The sequence below is a fragment of the Pezoporus flaviventris genome, unplaced genomic scaffold (genome assembly GCF_033815535.1).
Source record: "Pezoporus flaviventris isolate CSIRO_AGI_PZ_B2104156 unplaced genomic scaffold, CSIRO_AGI_Pfla_v1 ptg000055l, whole genome shotgun sequence".
NCBI lineage: Eukaryota > Metazoa > Chordata > Aves > Psittaciformes > Psittacidae > Pezoporus > Pezoporus flaviventris.
Window position 1 is genome coordinate 6,323,142 of NW_026892603.1, and position 18,983 is coordinate 6,342,124.

The following is an 18,983-nucleotide window of genomic DNA, read 5'->3' on the forward strand; positions in this document are numbered from 1 at the left end:
GCAGTCAACAAAACTGATTTAACTGGAATTGTGATCCCCTCCCCCATACTCAGGTAAAAAAAAAAACAACACCATTGCATAATGTAGTCTAACCTCTAATATTTTAATAATATCCCTTCAATTTTAACCATATTGAGCATAAACATGTCCTTGATGAAAGACATCCTCAAAAAAAGGCTAATTTGAAGATGTCAAGACAGCGTTTAATTTGACTCTTTATTCCAATATCATTACTGTAGAAAACCTGTCATCTTGGTTTGGTTTTTTGGGGGATAAAATCACCCTACTTTTTCACCTTTTCAGGAATAAGTTAGTGTTTATTTGATATATTTACTTCAAAGATGTTTTTAGATTAGTTTAATTTTGTACAAACATGCAGATTGAAGGGAAAGTAAAAAAAAAAAAATCATTCTTTTGTAATATTTTAGCTCTTTCTTGGAGGTAGAGTATCTGATTTATCTAAAGAAATGAAAAAAAATAGATTTCCTATCATAGAATAATAGAATAGAATCATAGAATAGTTAGGGTTGGAAAGGACCTGAAGATCACCTAGTTCCAACCCCCCTGCCATGGGCAGGGACACCTCACACTAAATCATAACACCCAAGGCCTCGTCCAACCTGGTCTTGAACACTGCCAGGGATGGAGCATTCACAACCTCCCTGGCCAACCCATTCCAGTGCTTCACCACCCAAACAGGAAAGAATTTCCTCCTTATATCCAATCTAAACTTCCCCTGTTTAAGTTTGAACCCGTTACCCCTTGTCCTGTCACTACAGTCTCTAATGAAGAGTCCCTCCCCAGCATCCCTATAGGCCCCCTTCAGATACTGGAAGGCTGCTATGAGGTCTTTTATATTTGATAAGGACGCCCCTTGGCTTTGGGCTGGAGCTGTGAGAAATATTTCTGTTAAGCAGAATCTGACCTGCTCTGGTTGAAACATGTGTATTCGAGGCCCTAAAGTATTTTCATACCCAGAATGGCTGAAGTAGTTTTTCTTCAGACACTTCATTTTTCTCTAAGCCATGTTTCCTAAACACCACCGTTATGTCCCTTGATAAGAGGTGCAGCAAGTGTCATGTTGGCCCTTTATCTGTTAGCAGTAAAGATGACATATTTTTGCAAAAGATCAGAAAAAATGTACAGTGATATTTGAAATGCACTATGGGTGATTAAAAGGAATCTGTAGAGCTCAACTCGCTGTACCACAAAGACATAAAAGCTGGCTGTCTAAATCGGCATGGTATTAGGGATAGAAAAACACTGACAAAATGCAGATTGAGAGAACATTGTCCCGTTGCCAAGGAATTATGAAATATACAACTTATTGCAATGTACTGATTGTTTTAAGGCTTTATGCTCCACTCACTTCATATTATCAGAAAAAGCATCTTGAAATGATAGCCTTGAAGTGATTGTGGAAACAAAGCATATAACCTTTTGATTTTGACATCATGGAAGGAAGTCGTGAAACTATTTTGGCCCTTTATTGTCTTGCCCTTAAAACACTAGTCCAACTGTAACACCATGTCTTTTCATGTATGAATTGTAAGTCTGATTTTTGAGGGGGGAAGATGAATGCAAAGAGTACATAATAGCCAAATTAAAAATATTTCTGCTAATGTATTAATGTGCTTCTTTATCTCCCAGAGCTTGAAAATTTCCAAAATGTAAGAAGCAGCAAAGTACAACGGTAAGAAAGACCTGTCTACTCTTGTTTTTGGGTATAGAAAATAGATCCATAAATATGTAGCTGAGATAAATGGAGGTGAATCACTTTTGAAGTGGCTTTGTCTTCCACATACTACACTCAATGCTTGGATGATTAATTCAGAGTAATTACTTAAATTCTAGATGTCTAATTTTTTTGAGATGACTCTCATCTTGAGTGACTAGATTAACAATTTAATTCTCTAATCTTTTTGTTAGATCCATCAATGTTCTAATTACCTATAACATCATTTGATGCAGAGAAATCTTTTAACATGTGGCATTGATTTCAGATGACCAACCACAGCTCTGAATTAGGCACCATTACAGTGTCTGATGGTCTGAACATAAACCAATTGGACCTGTAAGTGGTTAGCTCACTGCAAGGGAAATTCATTGCCTTTTAAAATAAGTTCCTTGAGCTTGATTTCACATGCAGCAGAACAGTTTGAAATAAATATACCTTTTTTGCCTATCTAAAAACTTTAATTTAACAGAGCTTCTCTGTCCTTTCATATTGTTTACCCTCTATGAATCTGCACCTGGATTTATGTATGTTAGAGCTACCATTTTTCCAAACATGTGTTTTACTGGAGTTTGTGTTACTATGTGTATGAATCAAAATGGAAATTGTGTCTATGTTTTTTCAGTAATGACAGAGGTGATCCTTTCTTTTTCCAATTCCCTGCTTTGCTTTTGTATTTTTCTTATGGCCCTTTTATGTTCTGGAAATCCAGCCCACAAATCTAACACACCCTAATTGTGCTAGTTATCATATTTATCCTTGCCACTGTAGGGACATCTGGATAGTCTTTATTGTCATGATGTCTCTCTCTTAGCTCAAAGAAGGGCGATGAGAGTGAATTTCTTCTTTCTACAACAATAATTCAAACTCTAAAGGACAACTGGAGATAAAAGGACTGAAGTCAGTGATGACACAGCCATGATTTATGCTGCCAAAAACCTTTAATATCACTTTTAAAGACCACTAAAGCATTTTGTCTTTCCTTGTAAATTCAAAGCACACAAGCTTTTCTGTTCCCTTGACCTAGCACTTGCACATTTCATTTTACCCATGATATCTAGTAGATCAAGAACATCGATTGAAGTCCTGTACCCTATCGCTGGTTCAGTAGCTCATTCTATATTCTGTCAGAAAAAAAAAGACCCACCTCATTTTCTATTGTGCAGCTTCTATGTGCACAAATGATAAAAGAAATTAAGGTTTGTAAATGTTATTTATTCTATGAACTTTGGAAGATGCAATTGAAATGAATACAAATAAGACACCTCTCAGCAAGATCTGCACTGTGAGCGAAGAAAACACAGGGTACCTCATTATCACAGAAATAGGCAGCAATATCTGCCTAAGGTGGTAATGGCTCTTCCTAAGCTCTCTTAAAATTCAAAGACGAATGTCAAATTGAAATGTCTTTCAAGAAAGCTGTGTCTTACTTGAAATTTATTCATATAAGTTTTAAGAAATATCCTTCAGGGAAAAAGAGCCTCATTTTTTCATTGCTACAGATAGAAAGCTGTCTATAGGGCTAGAAACATAAGACACAAGAAGACAAAAAAGCCCTTACAAGTGGCACTGAATCCACTTTCAAATCAGTTAATTCAGTCAGTTCTGACTGTTTTAACCTTCTAATTTACTTTTATTTCCCAGTCTGAAATACAACCTCTCTGCTTTTCAGAGCAGACACTTAAGATTTTATGGTTTATAGTAATAATGCTCAAAAAACAATTCAGATATGGGTGAACACAGTAGCTTATGTTTTTTGAATATTTTGTGGCAATCTTTTAAAAGTAATTCACATAACCTGCATATTTGTGCAGATTGCTTACCATCAGAGAACGCGGTAAAACCCCACAGTGCATAACCCCAAACCAAAATGACAATAATTGTGAGATAATAATAGCCAATTTTATTTGGTATAAATGGATAGGAACTGTAGAGGATCATATACTGTAAAAGTTGCCCAATGGTTTTCAAAATGAATTGCATTTTGCACATACCCTCTCAACTACTTCTAGGGATCTGGTTCCCAGAAAGCATTACTGATCAACATTTCTTAGTGGCAGAAACATAGCTTTTAGACATGTTAAGGGTGAAACCTTTGAAATGCCTAGTCTTCTGCAGCATCTCTGTAAACAGATAGTTGGGATTTGGGTAGGCAGCAGGTGCATTATCTAAATTAAGAGAAAGAGGAAGAAATAGTAACAATAAAAATCTGTTTTAAAAGGAAAAGAAAGACAAAGCCTATAAATAGGTACCATTTAACATATTTTAATCAATGCTCAAGAAAGGTGTATTCACTTTAAGGAATACTCTAGTCCAGTATGGAGTTAATACTGTAACACTGCAATTACTATTCAACATTAGGTCAAATTGAATCAAGTAGAGTTTTTTAAACTAACAGGCTTAATGACAGAATTTTCATTAACCACAAGTCTCAAAAGCAAATGAAGTTTAAATTATTTCAGAGATTTATTTTATCTGTAAAACCTCATAAACTGCTTTTATGTTATTCACTGTTACTGAAAAGCTATTGAATGCTAAAAAAAACAACAGGGAAACCAGTTAATGCTGTAAACAATTTGCATGCAATCACATGAAGGAATGGTGCAGTGCTAAATTTAAAGTATGGCCTCTTATAATCTGGAAGAATCCCATTGAATTATAATTCTTTTTTCATCTTCTTACTACAAGACCTTTAAACCAACAATCCTCACCTGCTTTCATGGTTGTTGTTCTGTTGTTTTTGTGGTTTTGGTTTTTTTTTGCATAGGCTAGTACCATTCTTAAATAAAGTGTTAGGAAGGTATTGTCAGTAAGATGCAAACAAGTAATAAAGACAAAGTTCATTGTGTCATACTTAGAAGTTGCTGACTCTACATGGAGTACCCTTGTTCAACAGCCCTTTCACAGGTGAACACCTGATTACATAAACACCAGTTTAAGAGAACATCAGGGTAATTTTAAATCTGTAAACAGGGCTATAGGAGAAAATTACAAAGAAAACATGCAATTTATCTGATTGGAGTCTAGAAACTGGTCAGATAATAGTAATAAATGAAGTGGAAAAGAATATGTTAGATGCATTTCAGCACTACAATCAAGGCTTATATTTAAATTTAAGATAAATCTTGTTTAAGTTTGCCTATCTGAAATTTAGGGTCCCATTTAAAGCTAGTCATCAAGGTTCCTATCGAAGGCATAGAAAGAGGTAGGCATCTCAAAAGGTTCTTCATATTATTTTCGTGTATACATATAACATGGTCATACCTTGGTTTTAGACAAGGTAAGATGAATTCCCAGCCATATTTGTATAACATGGAATGGTAATGGTTAGAAATAAATAAATAAGAAGACAAAAAACATTCAGAAGAAGCAATTTTGAAATATAATCATATTACAGACTGCTCATCAAATGATATTTACATTCTGGCATCATAGAATGCCTAGTTAAATTACCACCATTACTACCATTTTGGAACTAAAGATGAAGCAAAGTAAGCTCAAATCTCAAATTCCCTTTTACTCTAACACAGAGAAAGAAAGTCTATTTACACAGCAGCCTGTGTGGACTGAGGGGAAAACACTAGTTATTCTATGTCACCTTTGGGGCATGGGTCAGTGCAGACAAAATGGATCACTAATACAGCCTTCAATAGATGCAGTTAACGTTCCTCTCAGCTGAACATGATGACAGAGGTATTCATGACAACCTCAAATCTCAGGAGACTAATTGTACTTGGGGACAACATGCAAGCCTGGAAACAGTCAGGCATTCTGGGCCTGTTTCACTTTTTCCAAGCTGGAGAGAAGTGAAACCTAGGGCTTTTGTACAGACATAGTAGAGAAAATGCCTAACTGTTTGAACAAGAGTGCCAAATGCTTTCTGGTACTTTCTTGGAGTCCACTGGCTGGGATGTTACTCCTTGTGGGAATACATGACAACAGACATCTGTCATTGCTGCAGATATTAACATAATAAGCACAGCAAGACAATAAAGAACTGCATGCACTGATTCTACCTTTGCTTTCAGTGCAAACCCCTGTCAACAGTCAAGCCTAAACAAAGGCTAGAAGCATGGCATTTCCCTTGGGATGGTACTGTGTTCTGTTCTCTTCTGGAAGGATGGTGCTGCTTTCACCTCAAAGTGCAGTTTTCACAGAATTATAGAATGGGTTGGAAAGGGCCTTAAGATTGTCTAGGTCCAATCCTCCTGCCATGTGCAGGGACACGTCACACTGGACCATGTAGCCCAAGGTTCTGTAAACCTGACTTTGAAGGGATGGAGCATTCACTACTTCTTTGGGCAATCTGTTCCAGTGAATGAAATATAAATTAGTTTTAAAAGAAGAGCAAGAGTCAGTGGACAAGACCTGACGTGATGAGCAATAGCCCAAAATGTATGGTAGCTGAGTAAAGGTTTTATATATACCCACATTGCATTGTAGGTGTTATTTAGATTTGTCATAAAAGGATGAGACTGTATGATAGCTATGCTGCTGAAAGGAAGACAGAAGACCTGTAATGGTTCCCTCCAAGGGAATGGAGAGCATAAATACGTTATATTAAACTTGGGAGGAGCAGTATATGTGACAGAAAATAGTATTTTCCAATATCTGTCCTCACTGATGAGACAAGACTTTCATGAAGTCTCTGAAGTTCTGTAAAACTATTTATCTGACATTTGCTAAATATAGCTTAATGACAACGGCATTTTATCTTAATTTGTTCTTTTAGCAGTTTTCATTAAAAATGTTTGGTTTGCTTTCATTTCCCATATTTTTCTCCTTTTCTTTTTTATACATTATTTTATTTGCTACTGGAGACAGTAGCCTGATCCAAACTGTTTAGATTTTGAAGAGTATAACTTAAAATCACAAACATTCTAAACTAGCACAGATGTGGCGGTAACAAACTCTAAAAGTTTTGTGGGGTAATGTTTTCATTTGTTACAATGACAGTAAGTCATTACATCCAAGATAACTGTTTCTATTAATCTATATGTATATGCCAAGGGTTATCCTTGGAAACAGATTCATATATTATTATGAAACTGCAATTTATAACACATATTCTTTCCTAAGAAAAATCTTTAATAATGATCTCTTGTAATGAACATGATGAATTCAAGCTTCATAGTAGGAGTTTTTGTCTCAAAATCTTCCTACAAAAGCAATTAGAACTCATGGGATGCAATAAGGAGTTTGGTACATTAAAATACTATGAGCTGAATATAACCTAACTTGGGGGAATGAAAAGATTGAATGTTGATGTGAGGCTAAAACTCTGAGCAGGAACTCAGTACGCTCATATTCTATATCCCAGTATTACAATCTCTTTTCTTTCTACCCTTGAATCTACTAATTTTCCTGTGCTTGTGTGCCAGGAGAAGTAACTTTCAGAAATTCATTGGCTTGAATATTTTCTTTAGCTAGATTAAGGATTTTAATCCCTGTAATTTCTGTGAGGAATAGTGGAATTTTTTTCAAGAACCTAATAATTTCTCAGATTGCAATTACCGTTCAAATTTTCAGTCTAGGTTAAATGTGGCCAAATTCACATTTCTTTGTTTTTCTTGAATTTAAAGCGTAGTTCATTCCCATCACATTCTTCCCACCCTGTGATATTCTTTTGAATATTCTCTTCCTATAGATGTTCTCTGCACATATTTTACTGGAGTAAACAGCTAAAAATTTCTTACCCTACTCTGGTGAGCTTTTAGATATCTATATAGACTTCCTTTGCATCTGCTCTGCTACTAACTCACCTTTCTTGAATCCATGTGTCTCACTTGACTGTTCAATGGTTTTAGTCTTTCTCTTTAATAATTATCTTTTTGCCTTCAGTCAAACCACTAGACTGCATGTAATATTCTGATTGTTGACAGTAAAGGCCCTGTAAACCTAGGAGTCTGAGCTCTGTAGGCATAATTTCCCACTTACAGCATATCAAGTGATTACCATTACCCTTTTACTGGCTAATACAGAGTCTTTTTTCTTCATTTCTAACTGATCAATTTCCAGGTTATAATAAATTATTAAGTTTACTAACCCCAGAACTCCTATTTTGCTACATCATTCTTCAAAGTTTGCTTATTCTTGCTGTGAGATATGTCACTTCTTCTCTGTATAGATACATAATCCAGGTTTGTGTCATGCATAAACATAGTTTATGGTAGCACAATTCACTTTGTGGTATATTCACTAATCATAGAATCATAGAATGGTTTGGGTTAGAAGAGACTAAAGATCATCTAGTCCCAACTCCCTGTCATGGGCAGGGACACCTTGCACTAGACCAGGTTGCTCTAAGCCCCATCCAACCTGGCCTTGAAGTGAAATGAAAACATTAAAGTGACTTGTAAAAATATTTGTTGGAGGATTATTTCTAGTTTCCAAATTCTCCCTTGAACGCAACTTGTTGTCATCTTCCATGTAGCAATTTCTTAACCACTTGTGCAAATCCCACTCTTCTCCTGAATTGAAGGAGCAGGAACACATGCATTTTCACTGCTAATTCAGGGACTTCTATTTCTACTTCAGTTTCCAAAATCCACTTGTTTCAGGGAAGTTATTCAAGCACTGGAATTTCCACTGACCCCAGTCCTTACCAGCCCTAAAACTGGTTCTTCTGTTTCTGTAGACCATGTTTCAAGTGCCGCAGTATATTTCACACTTTCTATCTACCACATCCAGAGTCTGCTGGATTGCTCACAGTCTTCATTCCTACATGCTTTTTATCTTACCAAGCAGAAATATGAGCAGAATACAGTTTCCTTGAGTATGGAGTTTTTAAAAAATTTAAAAAAAAAACAAAACAAACAAAACAAAAACCAGAAATAGCTCAGATGCCTGAGCAGTTTTAGCAGCTAAACTTAGAGAATAGATGTTTGCATGTTAAAGTTTGAATTCAGGTCACTGTGAAGCTTAATCTATTACTATGTGTGTAATAAAATGAAGCACTAATGCACTACGGTGATCACCTCCACAGAAAAGCTTGCTGACCTCTGAGAAATAAGTATCCACATTTCTGGTAAACACCTGAAAAGCTCCAGTATATTTGATGTTAACCTACTGCAGGAGCTACATAATATTCAGAAGACAGACCATAATTTTCCAAAACTCTGGCTTTTAAAAAGTTCTCTTTACTACTCATTGTACAGTAGAAGTCCCCAAGTAGCCATTATCACCACATCAGCACAGAATTATATTTTTCTGAATTCCACCCTGTTAATATATAATTTCTAAAACACTTGTGTCTATTATGAAACAAAACCATAAGATGCTGTATGACCACACAGAATGTTCATAATCTCCAGCAAGCAGTTATTCCCGTCTTTCATTGCAGATAATATTCTTCATCACTGTTTCACCTGTTGTGCTCTGCACAGTCTGGACAAAAACTGATCTGGACAGGCTGTGAGGACTTTCTTATTTACCTCTGAATGTTATAGGTTAAAGTTGTCATTAGATTATTATTAATAATTAAAGAATATGAGCTGACTTCTAACTTTGACAGTTTATTGCTTTTTACCATCTGCAGAATAAATTTATAATCAGAACTTTAATGCAGGAGGAATATCTACTGTACCTGTACGTTATAACTGAAGTGTTCTTGGAAGCACAGTTCTGATGGCTAAATGAAATAAAAATTTATTGAAAATCTTTATGATTAATATTGATATATTCATAAATCCTATACTCTTGAAAAGGGAAAAAAATATTTTCTTTTACAAGTTCTTTAAAATCACCAAGTGTGAGAGGAAAAAGCACAGCCCAAAGCTTATGGAAATCAAAATCCTATCATGTTAATCAGAGGGTTGTCAATACAGTCCACACAGTAAAGCATACTCCATAAGATAGAAGTGAACCCATGCCCAAAAACATCTATTCTTTTATTAAAAATGGTACTAACGGTGGGTTAATAACCTGAATCACTGGGAAAAAATGGCAGAAAGAGCTGGTAAGTGAGGGAAACTATAAGGAAGCACTTCTGCAGTACCAGGCAAATCAGAAGTAAAGAAGAAAAGCACACTCACTGTGGTCTAACAAGAGTCAATTTCTTTCTATTTCCCCATGAGAGAAGAAGCTAACCAATTTTATGACATATTTAAGCCTAAACATCTTACTGATAAAAAATGACACTTATACATTTTTTCTACTTAAATTATAATTGCCCTTAAAAAAAAAACAAAAAACAAAAAAACTTTCTGTCCTTGAAACTTACCTTATTAGATCAATTGTTTAAATATTTTTAAGTCAATGATCCTGTGCAAAATAAAAAATTGCCATTGTTCATTTAAACTTGCAGTAGCATTTCATTCCTGAATTCTTTCTCATTTTCTAAGAAACTGATCAAATGAATCCCTCTTGCTGAACAAATTGAAAATATTATCAGTCAAGACTAGAAAAAATTAAGAAGAGCAAAGAATATAAGAATAAAGATTAAAAATGCATCTTCCTTAATTTTGAGCCATTATTTGCGTAATCATCAGCACTCTTGTGATTGAGGACACTCCTCAAAACCATGCATATCATTTAACAAGTAGTCTGATCTAGGCATCAGAAATTATTTAAGACTGAAAAAATGGAAATGCGTCTACCATGAGAACAGATGTGAGGGGGTTTTGGGTTCGATAGTAACAGAAGATGACTGAGGAACTTTAAATATTTCCAACTTTTTCTAAGAGTGAGAAGATTGATATATTTGTGTGTTTAAGCAAAGGTGTGAGGATTTTCATGTTGCTTCTTCCTCCTCATTCATTTTCCTTACGCTTTGGCTCTTTGCATCCCATGAAATGGTGATGAAAGCTGTAATGAATGCATATATGGTAATCTCAGATGGAAAAGTGGATTGGAAGACCACTAGAAGATAACCACACCACTCAGTGACAGGTAGTCACAACTCTATTGACTATGACGGATGTGGTTTAGGAGTGGCATAGTCTTCTTATTCCACAAAACACAAAATATATACACAAATCAAAGCTTAATTCCCTAAATCCAATTTAGATCAGTACATTATAGACTCAGGAAAAGAGGACACTGACTGCCAGGTCCTGCCTGGCAGTCTGGGTTCAACTTGTGATAGCACTTCCTCAGGCTCTGCCTTCCTCGTGGTGTCAGACATTCATGTTTTCTCGTCCTACCCCATCGACTGTTCTTCACACTGTTTACAGTTTTCTGCATGAGTCTGCCAGCATAAGCAGCCAATGACCTTGCCAGATCTGCTATAGCTTTGACAAGTGACAAGGACCACTGCCAGTGAGAGCATGAGTGGCACTGAACAGTGATAAAACATGATATGATATAAGATCATTCAGCTTAACTGGTGATCACATGGTACTTTTATCACTTTATTGAGCCTAAAGATATGCCAGGATCCTCCTGCTTTCTTGGACATGTCTGCATAATACATTATGAACAGAAACAAACCTCTGTCATCCTGATCTTAACTGGCAAAAAGCTGCTTAACAAAGCTTTATTCCAGTTTTTAGTTGGAATAAAGCAAAAAGCATGGGCAGAACAAGTTCTCATCTTCCAACAGCAGACACTGTGGACAGCTTTTAGGAGCTCCATTACGGAAGCCCTAACACATCTTTCAACACAAGCATGGAATCACTTGCTTTTTCTTCTCTCTGCTCTGGCCCTAGTTTTGTTTTACAGTTTGCTAGCAGAGGATAATCCCATCAGTCTGACTTCTCTCCTGCATTTCAGGTGCTGTTTTCCATGTGGACAATAACCATGGTATCCAAGCAGTCATATTGAAATAATGAGATATTTACAGGAAGCAAAAGTCTGGCAGAGAAAAGCATATCAAAATGATAAACCAGACTATGTGTCTGGTATGTATGTATGATGCCTGTTCACCTGGAGTGATGATTCTTGTTGTTCTAAGCTGCTTCTGGGACTAGTGGGGTCTTGGTGTTACTCCTCTCTTCCCTGCATCTACTGTTGCCTTCTCTTGTCTTCAGTGAGAAAGAAGTTAATGAAAAATTTACTTTTGATATATTAACTACCAACAGTCAGAGGAAAGAAGTGACAAGGCTAAAGATCCCTCCAAGCTTTGCATTTTCAGGCAAACTTTTGTACTCAGAACCTTCTTATCTGAAAAACTGGTGGTTAGTTTTTTGTTTTTCTTCCTGTGTTCCTAGTATGTTCAATATGTGCAAAGTGAGAAGGAGCTGTTCAGAGATGACAAATAAATATTTGCTCAGAAAGGTGTACCATGTTTCTCTTCTCCATGACACAGAATTTGCCACTACTGTTTCTTTCAAAAACCTGAGATGTTAATTTCCTATTTCCAGGATGTCAGGAACTGGACACCATTCATCTGTTTAGCTGGATGAGTTTAGTTGCCTTAGATGGTTTAAGTTAAGGAGTTTAACTGGCTGAGCCCTCTCCTTTTGCTTTGTTACTGGACTGAAGAGCTCATGCTCCTGTTGTGGCTTCTTAACCCTCCTCCTCCTCCCTGTCTTCTTCAGAAGTTGTGGGAGAGGGGATCTCTGATGATCAATAACTATGCTGTGTAATAAATGGGCATCAGGATCAGGTCCAGAGGCTGCGTTCAGAGTCAGACACCGTACAATGATCTCCTGGCAAGTCCACAGTGACAAGGAAGATCCCATGGAAGGCCAGGAAGCACAGCCAGCATATATGGGGCAAGGGCAGGATGGATGGACGAAGATATAAGATCGAGCACAGACTTCACTGCTGCCCATCTGTGAAACTGCACAGACTGAGGCTGGCAGTAAAGCCTCTTAAAAGTAGTTCCCAAGGGAAAGGAGAGGCAGGCCCTCACTTCGAGCTTTCTTCACAACAGCTTTCATCAGTGATGTAGTTGACTTTGGGCTGAGACACCTAAACCCCTTAACTCAGCCACATAAACTCCCAGAATGCAGGAAATTTGCTCAGGGTCCTGACAATGGTTGTGAAATATGTAGGAGCATTTCTGCCAGTGTAAAAGCATTTAAACCAGGGTGAAATCTGTTCAGATTAGGGAAATTCTGTATTTGTTTGCTTGTGTCACTTCATGGACATATTAAGTCCCTGTATTTTGAAGTGCATCTGAGTTGATTTCTACTGAAGAAGTTAGATGATGTACAGTTTTGAAAGTGTTAAGTTAAATTCAAAATGGTCCGCTGCATAGGAATTTGCATCTCCTTAATATTTCTAAAAATGGCTAAGATTTTCAGATATAAAATGCCTCAGAAGTGAAAAGCATTTTTTCTTTACACGAATTAAGTACTAAGAGAGACCTTGTACATAAATTGTGATGAATTTAGCAGCATTGAAGAACATAACGTAGCAAGTATAACACGGATCTCATGAGCAGCAATTAATGGGCTTTCTCATGTTGGTAGCTTGAAAAAGAATGAAAATAAATGTAGAGAAGACCATCCAGCAAAGCTACTTACCCCTACAAATACCCAGTACTGAACAGAGGGAGAAGATTATGCAGACCAGGGCAGCAGTATAAATCCAGAGTAACTACTGAAGACAGTAAAGTTACTCCACATTTATACTGGTTTAACGGAGAGAATAAAAAGGTCCATTGAGTATAATTGAATCAAGAAGTTTTCCGTTAAGTTCAAATGACTTTCATATCAGGAAGCTCCTGAAAGCTCAGAGAAGAGCAGTCCTTTCAGAACAATAAAATCACCATTTTAATCTTTACCGTTTTGACGCAGTGTTTTAAAATTCACTCAGAATATGCTGTTTTTTACATTAACTATATTTGATGCCAAACACTCTTGAATTCCAGTAAAAATATTCATATTTTCTATAGGCATTTACTTATACTTTCTGAATTTTATATCTTTGGATTTTTTTTTTGATCTTTTATGTTACTATACAGTTAATGTAGAATTCAGTGTCACATGTCCTGCACACTTTCTTTTGGAAATTCTGGTCATGTGTGAATAAGACACTGCAGGAATCATAGTAAAAAAATTCTATTGCATTAATGAAAGGTTAGATATAAAATAAAAATACAAGGTTTATATGAAGAAAAATTTCTTTTTTCAAAACCACCGTTGTTTTTGCATAGGGTAGAGATGAAGCATATGAATAAAACATATTAAGAATTGTTTTTATTTCCAGCTATTCAAAAGGCTTATTGTTTCTGAGCACGGGGGGAGAATGGCGGCTTGTTTTCTTTTGTTTTTTTTTTGTTTTTTTTTTGTTGGGGTTTTTTTTTTTTTTGAGCTACAGTTCTGATATTCATTATAACTCCCGTCCATCTAGGAAAAGCTGAAAGCTGCAAAGATACAGGTGCATACACATAATGACTTCATGAATAATACCTATACCTGCAGCTATTATATAAGACAATAAAAAATATATACACCTATACCTAAATCTCTTTGTTAAAATATACCTTTATATCCCCATATTAACAAGGTAATTTCCAGCAATATACAGATGGAATTTGTGCTCTGGGATCCAGGCTATCTTGAGGAAAATTCAAATAAAAAAAGAGATTTATAAAAAGTGGAAGCAAGGACAGGAGGCCTGGGAAGAGTACAGGGATGTTGTCTGGGAAGCTAGGGACCAGGTTAGGAAAGCTAAGGCACAGTTAGAATTAAACTTTGCTAGGGATATTAAGGATAACAGGAAGGGATTCTACAGGTACATAGCAAATAAAAAACAGACTAGGGAGAACATAGGTCCCCTCAGGAAGCTCTCGGGAGAACTGGCTACACAGGATTTGGAGAAGCCTGAGGTTCTGAATGACTTCTTTGCATCGGTCTTCACTGAGAAAGGCTCTGACCAAGGGACTGTGAGAATGAGGACCTTGGGCTCACTGTAGGAGAGGATCTGGTTCGAGACCATCTTAAAAATCTGAACGTGTACAAGTCCATGGGTCCTGATGAAATCCATCTGCGGGTCTTGAAGGAGCTGGTGAATGAAGTTGCGAAGCCACTGGCCATCATATTTGAGAAATCATGGCAGTCAGGTGAAGTTCCCGACGACTGGAAAAAGGGAAATATAACCCCCATTTTCAAGAAGGGGAAAATGGATGACCCGGGGAACTACAGACCAGTCAGTCTCACCTCTGTGCCTGGCAAAATCTTGGAGCAGATTCTCCTGGAAGGCATGCTAACGCACATGAAAATCAACAAGGTACTTGGTGACAGCCAGCATGGCTTCACTAAGGGGAAATCCAGACTGACCAATTTGGTGGCCTTCTATGATGGGGCTACAGAACTGATGGACAGGGTAGACCAGTTGATGTCATCTACCTGGACTTTTGGAAAGCATTCGACACTGTCCCACATGACATCCTTGTCTCTAAATGGGAGAGACATCAATTTGATGGATGGACCACTCAGTGGATAAAGAACTGGCTGGATGGCTGCACGCTAGGAGTTGTGGTCAGTGACTCAATGTCCAGCTGGAGACCAGTAACGAGTGGTGTCCCTCACGGATCACTATTGGGACCGGCCTTGCTCAACATCTTTTGTCGCTGACATGAACAGTGGGATTGAGTGCGCCCTCAGCAAGTTTGCCGACGACACCAAGCTGTGTGGTTTGGTTGATACCCTCGACTAATGCCAACCTCATGAAGTTTAAGCATGCCAAGTGCAAGGTCCTACACCTGGGTCAGAGCAATCTCAGGCACAGCTACAGGTTGGGCAGAGAAGAGATTCAGAGCAGCCCTGCGGAGAAGGATTTGGGGGTGTTGGTTGATGAGAAACTTAACATGAGCCGGCTTCAGTGTGCGCTTGCAGCCCAGAATGCCAACTGTATCCTGGGCTGCATCAAAAGGAGCATGACCAGCAGGTCAAAGGAGGTGATCCTGCCCCTCTACTCTGCTCTTGTGAGACCTCACTTGGAGTATTGTGTGCAGTTCTGCTGTCCTCAACATAAAAAGGACATGGAACTGTTGGAACAAGTGCAGAGGAGGGCCACGAGAATGATCAGGGGACTGGAGCACCTCCCGTATGAAGATAGGCTGAGAAAGTTGGGGCTCTTCATCCTGGAGAAGAAAAGGCTGCGTGGAGACCTCATAGCAGCCTTCCAGTATCTGAAGGGGGCCTATAGGGATGCTGGGGAGGGACTCTTCATTAGGGACTGTAGTGACAGGACAAGGGGCAATGAGTTCAGACTTAGACAGGGGAAATTTAGATTAGATATAAGGAAGAAATTCCTTCCTGTGAGGGTGGTGAGGCACTGGAATAGGTTGCCCGGGGAGGTTGTGAATGCTCCATCCCTGGCAGTGTTCAAGGCCAGGTTGGACAGAGCCTTGGGTGAGATGGTTTAGTGTGAGGTGTCCCTGCCCATTGCAGGGGGGTTGGAACTTGATGATCTTAAGGTCCTTTCCAACCCTAACTATTCTATGATTCTATGATTCTACTTACTATGATTACTTAAAAAGACTTAACCATTTTTTATCATTGAAAGGGGTCACCGAATTCTTCCAATATATGCATATGCTTATGTAATCATATATGTGCATGTAACATGATATAGCTACACTAATATCTTTTATACAGTAATGCCAGTGCAATGTTAGAAAACAAATAGAACCATATTTGAATGTTCTTCATAAAAATATTATTTGAACAATTATTCAAAAGTAGATTGCACAGTAATAGACTGCTGATAACCAGCTGTTACTTTGTAAAACTAGTCACTAAAAAGCGAAGCAAGACTTGAAACCAAAGTTACAAAGTAACTAACAGTATGCTTCCTTTTTCAATTTGATGTGAAAACATAGTTACAGCTCTATGGCTGTGAGTCTGTATTTCAGGTTTTTAGCCTTTTTTATGAAGTAAAGCCTTTAGATTTAGCTGGTGGAGACAGTAGGTAATGCAATCTTGAGATAACAAGTAAAAGATCACACTAGGAGAGGCACTGAATTTCCTTTTCTAGGATAAGACCATGTTTAGACATATTTCCTTTTTCCACAGTGAAAGCCTAGTTAAAACATGCATACCTGTAATTCCTCCTTCCAACTTCAGCCACTCAACATGACTTACCATGAATCTGGTTATTTGTTGCACTATTTTCTAATTAATTCTCTAATCCTATGGAGGGATCAATTAGGAGAAAAAAAGTTTTTTACTGTACACATGTCTGTTAACATTTTTAATAGTGTCTTCTCCCCCCCCCATTATCACTCTCTTATCTCCCAAAAGGAAGAAGAGATGCATGAAGGTCACCACTGAAGATTCATAAACCATTGTGAATAATGTCAGAACTATAATTTAATTAGTGGCCCATCTGTCACTTTCTGTTTGATGAGCACTAAATGTCCAATTATCATTTAATATCTGCTCTAATCAGCTCTGGCAAATTTCGCAGGCACACTAGGCATGACATTAATAGATAGAAGTGAGGCTACCTTTGCAACATTATCAGAGAGAAAGCTTTTGCAGTTTTGACTTACAATGGGTAAGGCATGAATTCATTCCAATTAGTAGCAAAGACATTCTATGCAGACGGTGTTACTGCATATTGCAAACTAAAGCTTTTAGTAGATTTTTTTCAAGAGAGTTTAGAAAAACATTTCTATTTTTTATGAAATGTGTTATTCTTGTTGGTGTCCAAAAATAACATCAGTCTTTAATCTATCTTTATTGCCTTCATGAATTAGTTTGCATATTTTGTTTCTTCATTCTCTTTCTGCCATTAGCCCTCACAAGTAAAAGACCCACAGGATTCTTCATAAAGAAAGGGAAAAAAACATGTTGAATAAATATTAGTAGACTTTTTTCAAAAAAAATTAAATACACAACATAAGCTTCCGAAAAAATACCAGGCCAAAGATTTTACTCCGTTGCGGGGACCAAGGGCTGATCACCATCATGACTTCTTTTGGTAAACGAAAAGCAAAAGAAAAATCTAATCTTTTAATGAGAATGTCCAGTATATGTGTCTTTTCAGACATGACACAGAAAATGACCACATGCTAAAAGCATAGAATAACTTGCTGGTAAGACTGATAACCTATGAAACACATATTGACAGCATCATAAAATGAACTTTTCCACTTGTAATGAGAGATTAAAAACCCTATTTATCCACACCTTGGGTCAAGGTCAGGCAGCCTATAGCTTCTCAGATTTGGGATCAATAACATAGTCTCTGAAACAGGTTTTTGTCCTGACAAGAAGATTCTTCTAATAAGCAAGTACTGCTCACATGACACTTTAGAGTTAAGTCACCAACTGTGATTATAAGTAAAATCCTCCAGCACTTGGAAAGAAAATATGACAAAAAAACTGTTTGCAATATGTCTGCATAGGTTTACTACTTAGTAGGTAATAAGATTGGGAATTCTGCCTGGCAGATCCACTGCAGTGATAAAATAGCCAGCTAAAAGTAGATATAAAATAAAGCCCCCTTTCCCTCCTGCTGTATGTTTTGGCAGCAACTCAAAATCCAGAATGTCATTTCTGATACTTCCATATTTCTACTAATAAGATTGAATCTGAGAATCTACTGACTACAGCTTGAATTCATAAGACCTTGTCAGGATGTTATCAGCTGCTTGACCCATCATTATTCTACCTAACCCAGCACACATCATAGCATCAAGTATTTAGAATGCATAAAACTGCTCCTTGATGACATACAGGTTCCACTAAAGCACATGTAGAGGCCTTCTCATCATGTGCAGGTTTCTCCACAGGTTTCTGAGAGTTTGTATCTTTTTATACCTCCTGTGCATATGAGGCACTGATTTAATAATCACCTAAAAGCAGTCACAAGAAACCTCTGAATCAATTCATAACTAAGGGATTTCTTCATAAGGAAAAATCAACAAGAACACATGCAAAATAAAGTAGTATAACCCCCGAGGAATGCAAATGTAGGAGATTAGAAGTGCCCAGACACAACTGATTCTCATTTCTTCTACTTTGGCTCCAGACAGAGGCCTGAAGAAGATGTAATCCAAATGCACAGCTTTGCTCTTGGGAAAACCTGCAAAGAAGCAGTCCACTTGAACTAAAGGCAAAGACAGGAATGTAAAAAATGGTTATTGAAGACCTTCTCCTTTGGAACAGAGAAGTGACTTGATTCTGAAGATAATTTTAAATGCCCTTGGCAAGTGAAAGAAAGAACTGAAGAAGATAGGAGGTTATTCATATGTAGGGTTGATATCAATAAACTCTAATAATAAAGGCCTAAATCAGATCTTTTCCTTTGGATGTAGTATAGCAGAATTTTTCAAATAACTCAGAAAGGTGAGAAATGCCATAAAACAAAGTCAGTCTTGAGGACAATACACTGGTTGTCAATGTCT

At 37.3% G+C, this 18,983-nt stretch overlaps 1 long non-coding RNA gene across 1 annotated transcript in view; it reads left to right on the forward strand.

Annotated features, from left to right (window-relative positions):
* Positions 1–16,919, forward strand: part of LOC133277400 (uncharacterized) — a 30,393-nt gene extending 13,474 nt beyond the window's left edge. The window contains exon 3 of the long non-coding RNA XR_009746189.1: positions 16,873–16,919. This is a non-coding gene — a long non-coding RNA (uncharacterized LOC133277400). The remainder of the gene's footprint in view (positions 1–16,872) is intronic.
* Positions 16,920–18,983: the final 2,064 nt, after the last annotated feature.